Source organism: Balaenoptera musculus, chromosome 8 (genome assembly GCF_009873245.2).
Source record: "Balaenoptera musculus isolate JJ_BM4_2016_0621 chromosome 8, mBalMus1.pri.v3, whole genome shotgun sequence".
NCBI classification, from domain to species: domain Eukaryota; kingdom Metazoa; phylum Chordata; class Mammalia; order Artiodactyla; family Balaenopteridae; genus Balaenoptera; species Balaenoptera musculus.
The window spans coordinates 55,776,897-55,789,453 of NC_045792.1; the positions used below are offsets into that span (position 1 = coordinate 55,776,897).

At 55.9% G+C, this 12,557-nt stretch overlaps 1 protein-coding gene across 11 annotated transcripts in view; it reads left to right on the plus strand.

Annotated features, from left to right (window-relative positions):
- The first annotated feature begins 4,304 nt into the window (after positions 1-4,304).
- Positions 4,305-12,557, plus strand: part of GDPD5 (glycerophosphodiester phosphodiesterase domain containing 5) — a 90,807-nt gene continuing 82,554 nt past the window's right edge. For 4 of the 11 annotated variants that reach the window (XM_036859940.1, XM_036859942.1, XM_036859943.1 and 1 more), the window contains exon 1: positions 4,313-5,091. The gene's annotated coding sequence lies outside the window, so the exon portion shown is untranslated. Of the gene's footprint in view, positions 5,092-12,557 lie in introns of all 11 variants that reach the window. The other 7 variants (XM_036859944.1, XM_036859946.1, XM_036859947.1 and 4 more) reach the window with 4 other exon arrangements.

Here is a 12,557-nt window from a genome sequence, read left to right on the forward strand (position 1 = left end):
AAGCAGGATGTATTGTGAGGGCCAACAAGTTCAGCTGAGCCTATCAACCCCACACCAGACAGTGAGCTGCAGGAGGGCCGCGTCTGCCTGTACCAAGCACAGTGCCTACACGTGGTGGGTGCATTGTAAGGAGTTGTTGGAAGCAGATCTCACAGGGTGTGAAGCCTTATGCAATTCGGTGGCCCTATTTAAGAAAAAAAAATGTGAAATTGTTAATGTAAATGTAGGCATGAAAGTGAATGTTCATTTGTACTGAGATTGGGAAGGAGCTTGCAACAGAGCTGAAGCTGCAGAAGAAAGTAAGGTCAGAAGAATGTCAGGAGGGCGAAGGTTCTTGGAGCCCAGCACCAGGCTGACAAGGCTAGCATTTCCTGTCAGCCCCGAGGCCCAGGTTCAGAGCCGGCCTCTGAGCCCTCAATCACCCTCAGACAAGCTACCGTGACCATGCCTCTGTCACACTTTGTGAGCCTCTCTGGCCACAAAAAGGCCTGATTCTCCAGTGTCAGGAGACTTTCTCCCCCGGAAGGGTAGTCAGAGGGCAAATGTGGGCGTCTGAGAACTGTGTGCTGGTCACCTCCTGGTAACCTTGGGCACCTCTCTCCAGGGCCTCAAGGGTCATGGAGGGTCTGTTCTGAAAGCCTCCTTTTCATGCAGGCATTCTGCTCATCTGACCCGCTTTGGGGGCTCTGTGAGAGCCTCATTCATCTCCCAGTGCTGAGGTCTCACAAGGGCACCAGGCTCTCTGCTGGTAATGGGTGCAGGACGCATAGCCACGGAGGTGCTCCTGGCCCAGTGAGTCCAACAAAACACGAAATGCCTGATTACCGAGCCTTCAAGACGAGAGATGCCAGACCAAAGACAGACTTTCTGGGGGAGTCCGGGAAGTCTTCTCAGAGAAGGAGACACTTGATTTGAGAGATGGAGCATTCATTCAACAATCATTTACTGAGCACCTACTACATGCCAGACTGTGCTAGGCTCTGAGGATACAGCAAAGAGGAGGACAGACGGGCATTTGCCCCAAAGTTTCTTCCCTTCAGGCCAGCAGGGAAATAGGAATTAACTCAGGAGAAAAGGGGAACATGGTCCCCCAGACAAGCTAGAGCAACCACATGGAGGGGAGAGACTGTATCCTGCTTATGGGTGGAGTTGAGAGAAGTTTGATATGAGGGGAAAGGGAAGCAATTGGGAGACGAAGCGCGTGGGGTTGGCAGAGAGCAGCAATGGAGGGGCTGGAATACCAGGCTAGGAACCTAGGACTTGATCGCGCTGGCAACTGGGAGCCACGGAAGGTTCTGAGCAGAGGAAGAAGTCACAAGGCTTCTTAGCAAAATAGCTTGCAAGCCCTCCAGCTTGCACAGCCACCAGTGCAAGCTTCCTGGGCCAACCTCCCCACCCCCACCCCTGGGCTGGGCCAGGAGAGGGCATCCCTCCCCTCCCCCCACCCAGCTTGGACTTCAGCCTCCAGCTCACTCTCTTCCTTGTTCTCCCAACCAGACTCTAAGGCTGGTGCACTCTAAAGAGGGGATGGGGGGAATTCCCTGGTGGCGCAGTGGTTAAGAATCTGCCTGCCAATGCAGGGGACACGGGTTCGAGCCCTGGTCCAGGAAGATCCCACATGCCGCAGAGCAACCAAACCCGTGCGCCACAACCACTGAGCCTGTGCTCTAGAGCCTGTGAGCCACAACTGCTGAGCCCACGTGCCACAACTACTGAAGCCCATGCGCCTAGAGCCCTGCTCCACAGCAAGAGAAGCCACCGCAATGAGAAGCCTGCACACTGCAACGAGAAGCCTGCACACCGCAACGAAGAGTAGCCCCCGCTTGCCACAACTAGAGAAAGTCCGCGCGCAGCAACGAAGACCCAATGCAGCCAAAAATAAATAAATAAATTTATTAAAAAAATAAAAATAAAAAATAAAGAGGGGATGGGCAGAGTTCTGGGTCCAGGCCTCATGGAGGACTCCAACCCTTCACACCATTTGCCCCACACTATTTGCCTCTTGTGGGCTTTGAATGTTTTCATGCTACCTGGTTTCCCTACAAAGTGCTATCTTTCCCATAACAACGCCTAGCTTAAAAACTTCCCAGGGCGCCTCTCTGATATCCAGTGAGTCAAGACTCAGGGGCTTCCAGGCTGGGGCCTCAGCAAAACCCTACTGGGTTCAGGGTCATGAGCAAGACCCCAACAGAGTTCTTGGCCTTTAGAAAAAAGTCTGAACTCTCTCCTGTTTGGCTCCGCCTCCCTTTTCCCATCTGTTCTGCTGTCCCTTCTCTGGGAGCTCCAGCTACCCTGAACTTGTCGGGGATTCTTCAACAGAGCAGTGCTCTCCCCCACCTCCAGGGTTTTGCCCAGGCTGGCCTTTGCCCAGACAGAGCACTGTCCATTCCCTGAGGTTCCCTCCTAAGCTAACTAACCCCTACTTCTGGCCTGAGTCTGCCCTGAGGGAAGACTCTCCTAATCCCCCCCAGAATAGGCCAGGGGTCCCCAGAGGTGTTCTTTCAGACTCCATGCTTTTGCACATGCTATTTCCTCTGCCAGGAAGACCCTTCCCTCCACCCTCTGAAGCCTGGTGCCTGCCCAGTTCCTGCCAAGTAGCAACATCTTTATTTCCCTTTTACAGACGAGGAAACAGAGGCTCAGAGGGGTTGAGTAACCTGTTCAAAGCCACATAGCTTTGCCCTAGAATGTTAGTGGTTGTTTTGTTGGCCACGCTGCACGGCATGTGGGATCTTAGTTCCCCGACCAGGGATGGAACCTGCAACCCCTGCACTGGAAGCACGGAGTCTTTTTAAATTAATTAAGTAATTAATTATTTTATTTTTGGCTGTGTTGGGTCTTCGTTGCTGCGTGCGGGCTTTCTCTAGCTGCAGCGAGCAGGGGCTACTCCTCGTTGTGGTGCGCGGGTTTCTCATGGCAGTGGCTTCTTTTGTTGTGGAGCATGGGCTCTAGGCGCGTGGGCTTCAGTAGTTGTGGCACACGGGCTCAGCAGTTGTGGCTCGCGGGCTCTAGAGTGCAGGCTCAGTTGTGGCGCATGGGCTTAGTTGCTCTGCGGCATGTGAGGTCTTCCTGGACTAGGGCTCGAACCTGCGTCCCCTGCATTGGCAGGCGGATTCTTAACCACTGTGCCACCAGGGAAGCCCCCGGAAGCATGGAGTCTTAACCACTGGACCGCCAGGGAAGTCCCCTGACCTATAGATAGTGATAGTGATGAGTAGATGGAATCCTGTGCCAGCTATATGGTCTTGGGAACATCATTTGGCCTCTCTCTGCTTTGGTGGCCTCATCAGTGAAATGGAGTACCTACTGCATAAGGTTGGTAGTGAGGCTTACAGATAACCTGTCCTCTGCGGCCTCCATTCTTTCGCTCCCCAGACCAATTAGTGGCTTTCACATGGCCCCTGCAGGACATTCAACACTCATTCATTCATACATCAAAACCCTCCAAGACCAGCTCTGTGCCCCGCCCTGTGCTGGGTGCTTGGGACTCAGAGATAAATCAGACACAGCTCCAACCCCAAGGCTCTGGGGGCGGGGGGGGGGGGGGGGGGGGGGAGGGCCAGGGGCTCGGGGCAGAACTCAGTACTCTTGAGGGTGTGTGTGTGTGTGTGTGTGTGGTCCTCACACACCTCTGCTCTTAACTTCTTATTTTTAAAACTGACAACGACGCACCTCCCCGCGGATGGGCGCTGGGAAAGGCGAAATGTTGAAGATCCGCTCTTTATCTTCAGAAACTTGTTTTTCACTACTTCCTGAAACCCGAATATTTCACCGCATCCAAGCTCGCCTCCTCGCGCTGAGCCCTATTAGCTGGGAAGAAGGGTACTGTGAGGGTGTGTCCCACCAGTCCCGAGGGCTCCACTACCCCTGGGGACTCCACTACCCCCGGATAACTCACCTAGCCTACATCCTAATCCTTTTCCCACCCCGACCCCTGTTCCTACCCCATGACTCCCCCACCCCAGGTCCCAGACAAACCAGCCCTCCCCACCTCTCCCTCCATCCGGGTCCCCAGGTTACCCTCTCCTCTCGCTCAGCTCTTTAAACCATCCTCCCCCTCCATTGTCCTCTCTCGGGCGGCACCTCTCCACTTCTGCCCCGCCCTCTCCGAGGTAGAGTCCACGTTCCGCAGACCTCCGCTCTTTTCCCACTCTCCGATTGGCTCCCGCTGCCCGACGGCGCGGGACCGGGGGGAGGGGATCTGGAGCTCGCCCCGCCCCTTGCCGGTGGCCGGGGTGGGGCGGGGCCTCAGGCTGACCCCGCCCCCACTCGGGCGGGGCCGCGCTGGCAGGCGCTCCGGCGCTGAGCGGCGCTACCTAGGCTCTGTTCGGCTCCGGCTCGACTGCAGCTCCTGTGGGGGTGGGCGGCGGGGGTGACAGCGGCGGGGGTGGCAGCGGCTGCGGCGCGGGACTGAGCGAGCGGCTAGCGAGCCGGGGGAAGAGGAGGAAGTATAGCCGCGGCCCGGAGCTCTGGAGTCAGCTGCCGCGCCGGGGACCGCCCCATTTTGCAGAGCGAGCCGAATCCGAACCTAAGAAGACTTCCCCGCCGGGCTCCGCGCCTCCTCGCCGGCGCCCTGCCCTGCCCCGCCTGTCCCAGCCCCGGGTTCCGCCGGGACGCTCCCTGCCCCGCGGTCCGGGGCGTGTGGCCGGGACGCCCCGAGCCCCCGACCCTGATCCAGTGCACCGGAGAGGGACGCTCCTGGCCCACCATACGGCTCTAGGGTTAAGGGCTCATTCCCAGCCTTTCTATAGTGTGTGTTGGAGCCCCCAGCCCTCCGACCGCGGTTAAGGCGGGGTGCCCCCAGCCCCCTGACTGAGTGCAAAGCAGCCCGGACGCCTCCAGACTCTGGTTCCCCGAAACCCGAACCTTCAGCTGCCTCCGATCCGGTGCTTCGGACTTGGGACCGTGCGAACATTCAGGAAACCCCGGCCCGAGTTCAGCGCCCCGTGAGGGGTCCAAGGCGGGCTGGATACTCGGACTGAACCAAACCGGGCTGGTGCTTCGAGTCGAAGCTGCCACCTTCCTGCCGCCCCAGGCGAGGGGCTGAGCGCTTGCCCCCAAGAGAACACAAGAGAGAGCCGAGAAGTGCAGGTGAGAGAGCCCCGGATGCCGGGCGGCCTCCGACCCCATCCCGGCAGCGCTGGGGCCACCTGCGGGTGTGCACTGGGTACTAGCTGAGGCTGGAACTGGCTAGGAGGGGGCGCGGGAAAGGGAGGAGGAAAAGGGAGAAAACGGGCACTTATTGAGCGCCCATTGTGTGCCGTTCCGCGCCCCACCCTTGCGCAAATGGCTCACTACTCCGTGTGATAGAAGGTGTTGTGTGCTGTTAAGAGCGCTTACAGATGGGGAAACTGAGGTTCAACGGGGTTGATTGACCCTGCTCTTTTTACTCTGGTGCTGAGACTGGGGAGGAGTGTTATGCTGGAGAGGGAAAGGAGCAGAGAATGGAGAGAAAAAGAAAGGAAGTGCAGAGCCGCATGGCAGGAGGTGGGGCGGGGGGGTCGAGGTGGGGGCCACTGGGGCATCGGAGAGCTGATCCTGAGGCTGGGACGTGGCTTCTCCTAGCCTCTTTCCCTCCCACTCCATTGCCATGTCACCTCCCAGGAAAGGTGACCCAGAGTTGAGGGCAGAAGTGGGAAGCTTCGCAGTTCCACAGCTTCCCTCCCTGACAGAGCAGCTGCCCCTGTACCCTGTGTGCCAGACTCCAGTGTCTCTAAGACGCTCCGGAGGTCCTGACACGCTGCTTATCTGATGGGAGAACACACTGTAGAGGTCCCTAAGTCACAGCCCATCAGAACTGCAGGAGATGCGGCCCCTCAGCACTCACCCAGCTCACATCCTTCACATTAGTAAGGGGGACTCTGAGGCCTGGGGACAGGGGGTGCCAATTGCTGAGGTCCTAAAGCAAGTGAGTAGTTGAGCCAGAAGTACACTTGAGAAAACCTTCCCAAACATCCTTCAAGGTGTCCACTCCCCTTCCCAAGTTAGCATCTTCTGGGTGACTGGCTGGGGTTTTCCCACCCCTGATGTGAGGTCTGGGTGGCCCCGTATCAGGCTGTTGTGAGAATCTGTGTGCAAGGTGCTGGGACCTGAGGCAGATCAGCAGCCCCATAGCCTTTGGCCCCAACCTCAGGTCTGACCTCAGCCTCTCCTGGGCAAGGGAACCTGCAAGACACCTCTGGTCCAGGAGGGGCGCGGGTTGCACAAGGTCTCAGGGCTGGGGGCACAGTCTGAGGGTCTGGATTCCCAGGCAGGGTCTCCTTCTGCTGCCCCCCTGGGGCTGTGCAGGGAGAGGCGTGTTGTGAAAGAGTGCTTGGCATGGACTCTGTGGGCTCTTGTTCTGGGTGGGGAGGGGGAGGGGATGTGGCCTAGGTAGGAACCCCGGTGGCCTTGGCCGGGACTGGTTAACCCCTGCTGTGCCCAGCTTCCTGGAGTCAAGGGGAAACCACCTTGGAAAGCCCCTGGGAGGTGGGGGAGGGTGGAGAGGTCGGCTGGAGGCTGGAAGCTCAGTCCTGGAGGTGGAGTGTTTGGGGGAACTGGAAGAGAAAGTGACTGAGGGGCTTGGGATTCTCCAGCCTCACCTCCACCATCGTGGGGATTCAGATTCTCATAATAATCCCTGCATCTAAACAAAGCTGCTCTTTGATGAGATAATTTCACACCTGTGATCTCATTTCACGGTGGGGTGGAAAGGACCTGGAACTTGGAGTGAGGCAGAACGGGGCTGGGGAGCCACCTGGGACCTCTTGGATGCATCCAGGGCTCCAAGCCTCACCTGTAAAATGGGGTCAAGGCAGGCTGTTTGTTACCTGCTCAGATAGTGGAGCCCTCACATCCGGCACACTGTCAAGTGCTAGAGAATTTTTGGTGTTTGCCAAGACTGGGCTTGTTCCTAATGGCTACCTTGTGCAGGAAGCTGAGGGGCAGAGAGGTGAAACCTCCTGCACGGGGCCTTGGAGTTTGCTTCAGGAACTGAGTGCTGACTGCGTACCAGGTGCCCTGGAAGCTACCCAGATGGAAAAGGCGTTGTGGTGACTAGCTCCCAATGGGGAGGGCTAAGCGGCACGGGCAGACGGCAGTGAGTCAGACAGACCAGGCGGCGTGAATCTGCTCTGATTCCTCCCACCAGCCGTGTGGTGTTGGGCAAGTCACTTCACTCCTTTGAGCCCCAGCTGCTTCTCTATAAATTAGAATTCCTCCTTTACAAGGTTGCTGTGAGCTTTAAATGAGATATAAATATACAGCACGTGGCCAGATAATTTATTTCCTTCCCTATAAGAAAAGGAAGCTTGGATTTTGACCAGGAAATCTAGAGAAATTCTCAGACTTGCCTTGGATTGGAATGGAGGCTACTGTTGCAGATTCACAGACCTGGGTTTGCTCAGCTGTATGGGTCAGGCTCCCCTATGCTACCTCCCTGGGCCCACAGCCCTCTGGAATCTGCTTGGGGACCCTGGCAAGGGGCTCTGGGTTCTGACCCCTCATCCCAGGGCTGCGGGCTTTCTTTGGGATTGTGGGGAGAGGGTGTTCATTCCCTCTGGCCTCCCTAGGCACAAGGGTGCGGTGAATAATTTATGGCTCCCCTCGCTGCGAGGTGGGCTCAGGGAAATTGATTGCTGTGTGCTCAGCTGAGCTTCTGAACCCCACCAGAGGAGGCAGGTGGTTCCCGTCAGTGCTAGACAAAGTCTCAGATACGGGGGAAAGGGGCGACAGGAAGAAAGTGACCTAATATCAAGCCCAGCTCTCTTACTGGGGTGCAAGGTGGACCCGCAGGAAACAGTGGAAACCAAGCTATAGATGAAGCAGGCTCAAGCTGTGGGCCTCCGATTCCAAATGGGTCAGGAGGGGTGGCAGGGAGAGGCTCTTGGGGACTGGAGTAACCCAGAAGGCTTTATCAAGGAGAAAGGGGTCTGGGCTAAGGCTAGAGGCAACTTGCCTTAGAGAGTGGGGGTCCTGACATCAGTTCAAGGTTGAATTCTGGCTGTGCCACTCACTCACTGTGAGACTGTGAGCAAGATACCCAACCCAGCCAGTCCTCTGCTCCCTCCTCTGTAAAATGAGGGTAGTTACGGGTGACTGTGAGGTCATATATGTAAAGCAGATGGCACGAAAGGTACTTAATGAAAGGGTGCTTCACTGTGAACGAGAACCGTGAGGTGGGCTAATGGTGGGGAAGATGGGATGGTGTAATAAGCAGGGAGGTGGGGAGAACTCTGGGGTGATGACGGTGGATCTGTGGGGTCAGAGAAGGGTGTGGAGAAGAGGGGTGGGTGAGTGACCAGACGGTGGAGGGCCTTGAATGCCAGACAGAATTCATATTGCAGAAAGCATCATGGGGCCCCAATTGAGAACCCTCTGTGACTCCTTCTTACCAGTAAGATGGAGACCAGGCCTCTTTGTTGTGCATTTAAGGCCTTGCCCACTGCCGCCACTGCATGGACCCCTGGTCATTGCTCACCACTGTCTCCTAAACACATCATGTGTGGCCCCTTTGTTTATGGGGTTCCTCCGGTCATCCATACCATCCTCGGCTCTGCTCACTTCCACACTTCCACATCAGTCAAGGCCGAATTCAGGTCATAAATCCCCCCAGAAACATTCCTGGATTACCCAACCCTCTGGTCACACCCCCTCTGAATCTTTAACACTTCACAGTACTAGTAATAAACAATACCTACCATTGCATCACATTTTACAGTTTGTAAAATGCATCTACATGCTCATTTATTTTTTTATTTTTTTATTTTTTATAAATTTATTTATTCATTTTGGCTGCGTTGGGTCTTCGTTGCCGCACGCGGGCTTCCTCTAGTTGCAGCGAGCAGGGGCTACTCTTTGTTGCGGGGCTTCGCATTGCGGTGGCTTTTCTTGTTGCGGAGCACAGGCTCTAGGTGCACAGGCTTCAGTAGTTGTGGCACGCAGGCTCAGTAGTTGTGGCTCACAGGCTCTAGAGCGCAGGCCCAGTAGTTGAGGCGCACGGGCTTAGTTGCTCCGTGGCATGTGGGATCTTCCCGGACGAGGGCTTGAACCTGTTTCCCCGGCATTGGCAGGCGGATTCTTAATCACTACGCCACCAGGGAAGCCCCTACATGCTCATTTAATAATATTGTGACGGTGATATGAGCAATTGCTAATGCTCTTGAGAACTTATCTGAGCCAGACACTGTGTTAAGTGTTTTACAGATCCTCTCATTCACAACTCTGGGTGGTAGCTACTGTTATGCCCTGGAAGACGGGGCTCAGAAAGGTACATTGTCTTGCCCAAGGTCACACAGCTAGACAGTGGGGAGTGAGGAGTCAAGAGTGTGCTCTCATCTGTGACTGAACAGACAGCTCAATAGCTCTTAGATGTCCCACCTCTTCAACTCTGCCCAGGTACCTCGAGAGCATGCTGCACAGGTAAAAAGCCTGGAAATGAGCCTTCTTCTCAGGGCTAGGGAAGGGCAGTGCTGGGTTGAGAAGGGGGCCTTGGGCTCTGCACTGGCTGGCTGTGACTTGGGGTGAATCAGACCCATGCTGTGGTCCTGTTTCCCCAGGTCTGTGGTGAGGGGGATGGTGTCTGAGCTTCCAGAGCTCCAGCCTTCTGCAGTGTCCTTCGTGACCCTGGAAGGTAGGGGAGGAGACCACAGCCTCAGGGCCAGAGGATGTGGTGTGACGGGCAGCTGTGATTTTTGGCCCGGCCACTGTCTGGGCCAGCAGGCTCTGTAGTTAGCTGCTGCCTCCCCCGAAGGAGGGTGGAGGCCAGGGCTGCTGGCAGCATGGTCATTAGCTGGGCAGAGAAGACCCTGTGATTGGGAGCCGGCTGGGCCAGGCCAGGTTGGCAGGGCTGGAGGCAGGCTGGACCTGGCCACAGTGGGGTCATTGGCAGGGCAGCTGGCTGGGCAGCTGCTTCTCCCTTTGCAGCCTCCAGGGCAGTACCCGCAGGGCACCAGAGCTTTGTAGGCCAAGGCTTGCCCTTCTTCCTGTGGCGGTCATGGGAGTGCAGCAGTGAGGAATCTAGCCAGGCCTGAAGATGCCTCCTTCCAGAAGCTTCCAGGACTCCTCCCCTACAGATCCACAGCCCTCACTCGCCTACTGTGGTCTGTGGGTTGGACTTGTGTAGATGTGCTTCCTTTGCCAGCCAGTCAGAAATAGATTCTCTGCCACCCCAATTCTCCCCTCCGCCCCACAGGGTGCCTAGCAGGGTGCCTGGCACAAAGTGGCTGCCCCCACCCCTACCCAGGAGAGGCAATGCGAGCTGCCCCTTGGGCAAGTCGCTCAACCTTTGTACCTCTGCCTCCTTCTCTATAAAGTGGCACTGGCAACCACAGTGTTGTGAGGGTTAAATGAGACAACGGGCGGCAGGTGCCAGGCCTGACACATAGGCAGGTACTCTGTCAGCGTGAGTCCCCTTGCCGGTCCCTTCAGTAGCTTCGTGATCAAGTGACTCAGTAAGAAGCTGATGGAGGAGCCCATCCAGTGAGGCCGGGAGGGAGGATGTGCCAGGCAGCAAGGAGGGCTTCCCAGAGGAGGACACTTCGCCGCCTGGGGAGGACTCTGTCAGATGGGATTGGGAGAGCTGCCATTCCCACCACCTTCCCAGTGAGCAGGCCCCAAGCTAAGTTCAAGGCAGGGAGCAGGACCGGGATGTCCAGGGACCTGGTTCTTCTCAGGCCTTAGCGGCAGGAATGACCCAGTTGGGAGGAGCCGTCTGGGGTCCAGGTAGCAGATGCTGTGATTTGCTTGAAGATTACTTCAAGGGAAGCAGTGTTCATTTGGTCTCCCTCTCCCCCTGCATACACACATGATTACGTATTACAAAACGTAACATGATGGGAGATTTTGGTCTGCAGGGGAAATAGACATTCAACAAGTAAACACAGATACAAAACTTCCAAATTGTGAAGAGAGCTCCCAAGGCGGGGGCCGGTCCCATCGACGTCTGTAGATGGTGGTAGAGGGCAATGCTCAGATCACAGCCCGAGTGCACACTTACTAGCCATGTGACTTGGGCAAGTGATTTAACCTCTCTGGGCCTCAGTTTCCCCATCTGTAAAATGGGGACAGTTATAGTTGTGGTGAGGATTAAATTCATTATACATGTAAAACACTCAGAAAAATACCCAGCGCATAATAAGCACTCAATGCATATTAGCCGTTGTTGCCTGTATCTCCTAGCAGAGTCTGAAAGAACAGGTGCTCGGGAAGGGCATATGGAATGAATCCCAGGCACAGGGCAGCTGCTCTGTGTAATGAATGAATGAGCGATCTCATCAGGAGGGGAGAACGCAGAAGTGGTGACGACACTGAATGTGACAGAATGTGGCAGAGAAGTCCAGGGGCTGGGTTTGTCCAGTGCTGGGCGGGGAGGGAGTCAGGAAAGGCTTCCTGGAGGTGGTGCTCCTGGCGCTAAGTTGGAAAGTATCATTTTTTTTTTTTTTTTTTTTTAAATTTATTTATTTATTTATTTTTGGCTGTGTTGGGTCTTCGTTTCTGTGCGAGGGCTTTCTCTAGTTGCGGCAAGTGGGGGCCACTCTTCATCACGGTGCGCAGGCCTCTCACTATCGCGGCCTCTCTTGTTGCGGAGCACAAGCTCCAGACGCGCAGGCTCAGTTATTGTGGCTCACGGGCCTAGTTGCTCCGCGGCATGTGGGATCTTCCCAGACCAGGGCTCGAACCCGTGTTTCCTGCATTAGCAGGCAGACTCTCAACCACTGCGCCACCAGGGAAGCCCCTGGAAAGTATCATTTAACACGCATCTGCGCACACGCACCCGGGCACCGCTGTGAGGTCAGCACGAGGCATGAGGTCAGAGAGGAGTGGCTCCTGTGCAGGGTGGCCAGCTAAGAGGAGCGTCTGGGCAGACCCCAGGTCTGCTGGACTCCACAGGCCTCCCTCTTCCCACCACCCCACGCTGTCTTGCCATCTGTGATATTCTGCTGGAGGGCACAAGGAAGGCAGGTGGGAGGAAGTGTGGGCCGAGGTCTGAGAGTCCCAGCTCTTCCCAGGCCTAGAACCAAATCTACAGAAAAGAATAAACAGGCCTCACTCAGAGTTCTTTTATCTTCTTGCTCCCAAACACGCCCACTGGCGGAGGTGGTCTTCCAGCATTAATCCTACAGCTGTTTAGCTTTTGAATGAGTGAACTCTACTAAAGAAAAAATAAAAAGGCCGTGAAGAATTCGCCTCACCCTCCCACCCAGGAGGCTCAAAGGGAAAGTTTTCTTCCACTGACAAGGGAGCCAGGACCCCCCAAGTATCTTAAAGGAGTTCACCTCTGAAGTCAGGGTCCCCTCATGTTGCCTACACTCGTGGCTGGTGGTAGGGCCCCGAGAACACGACCTCGGCCCTTACGTTTTGCCTGTTTTTTGCCCCTCTCGTAAATGGGTCAGAGTAACAAAGCCCTTCTTTCCTTCAAGAGGTGTAGGGTGGGAGAGGTTGTAGTGGGCATCTGGGCCCACGGCTCTCAAATTTGCTGCACACATTAGAATCATCTAGGGAACTTTTAAAGGTTCGGGCAAGACCCAGGCATCAATAGTTTTTAAAGCTTTGCAGGTGATGTCAAAGCACAGCCAAGA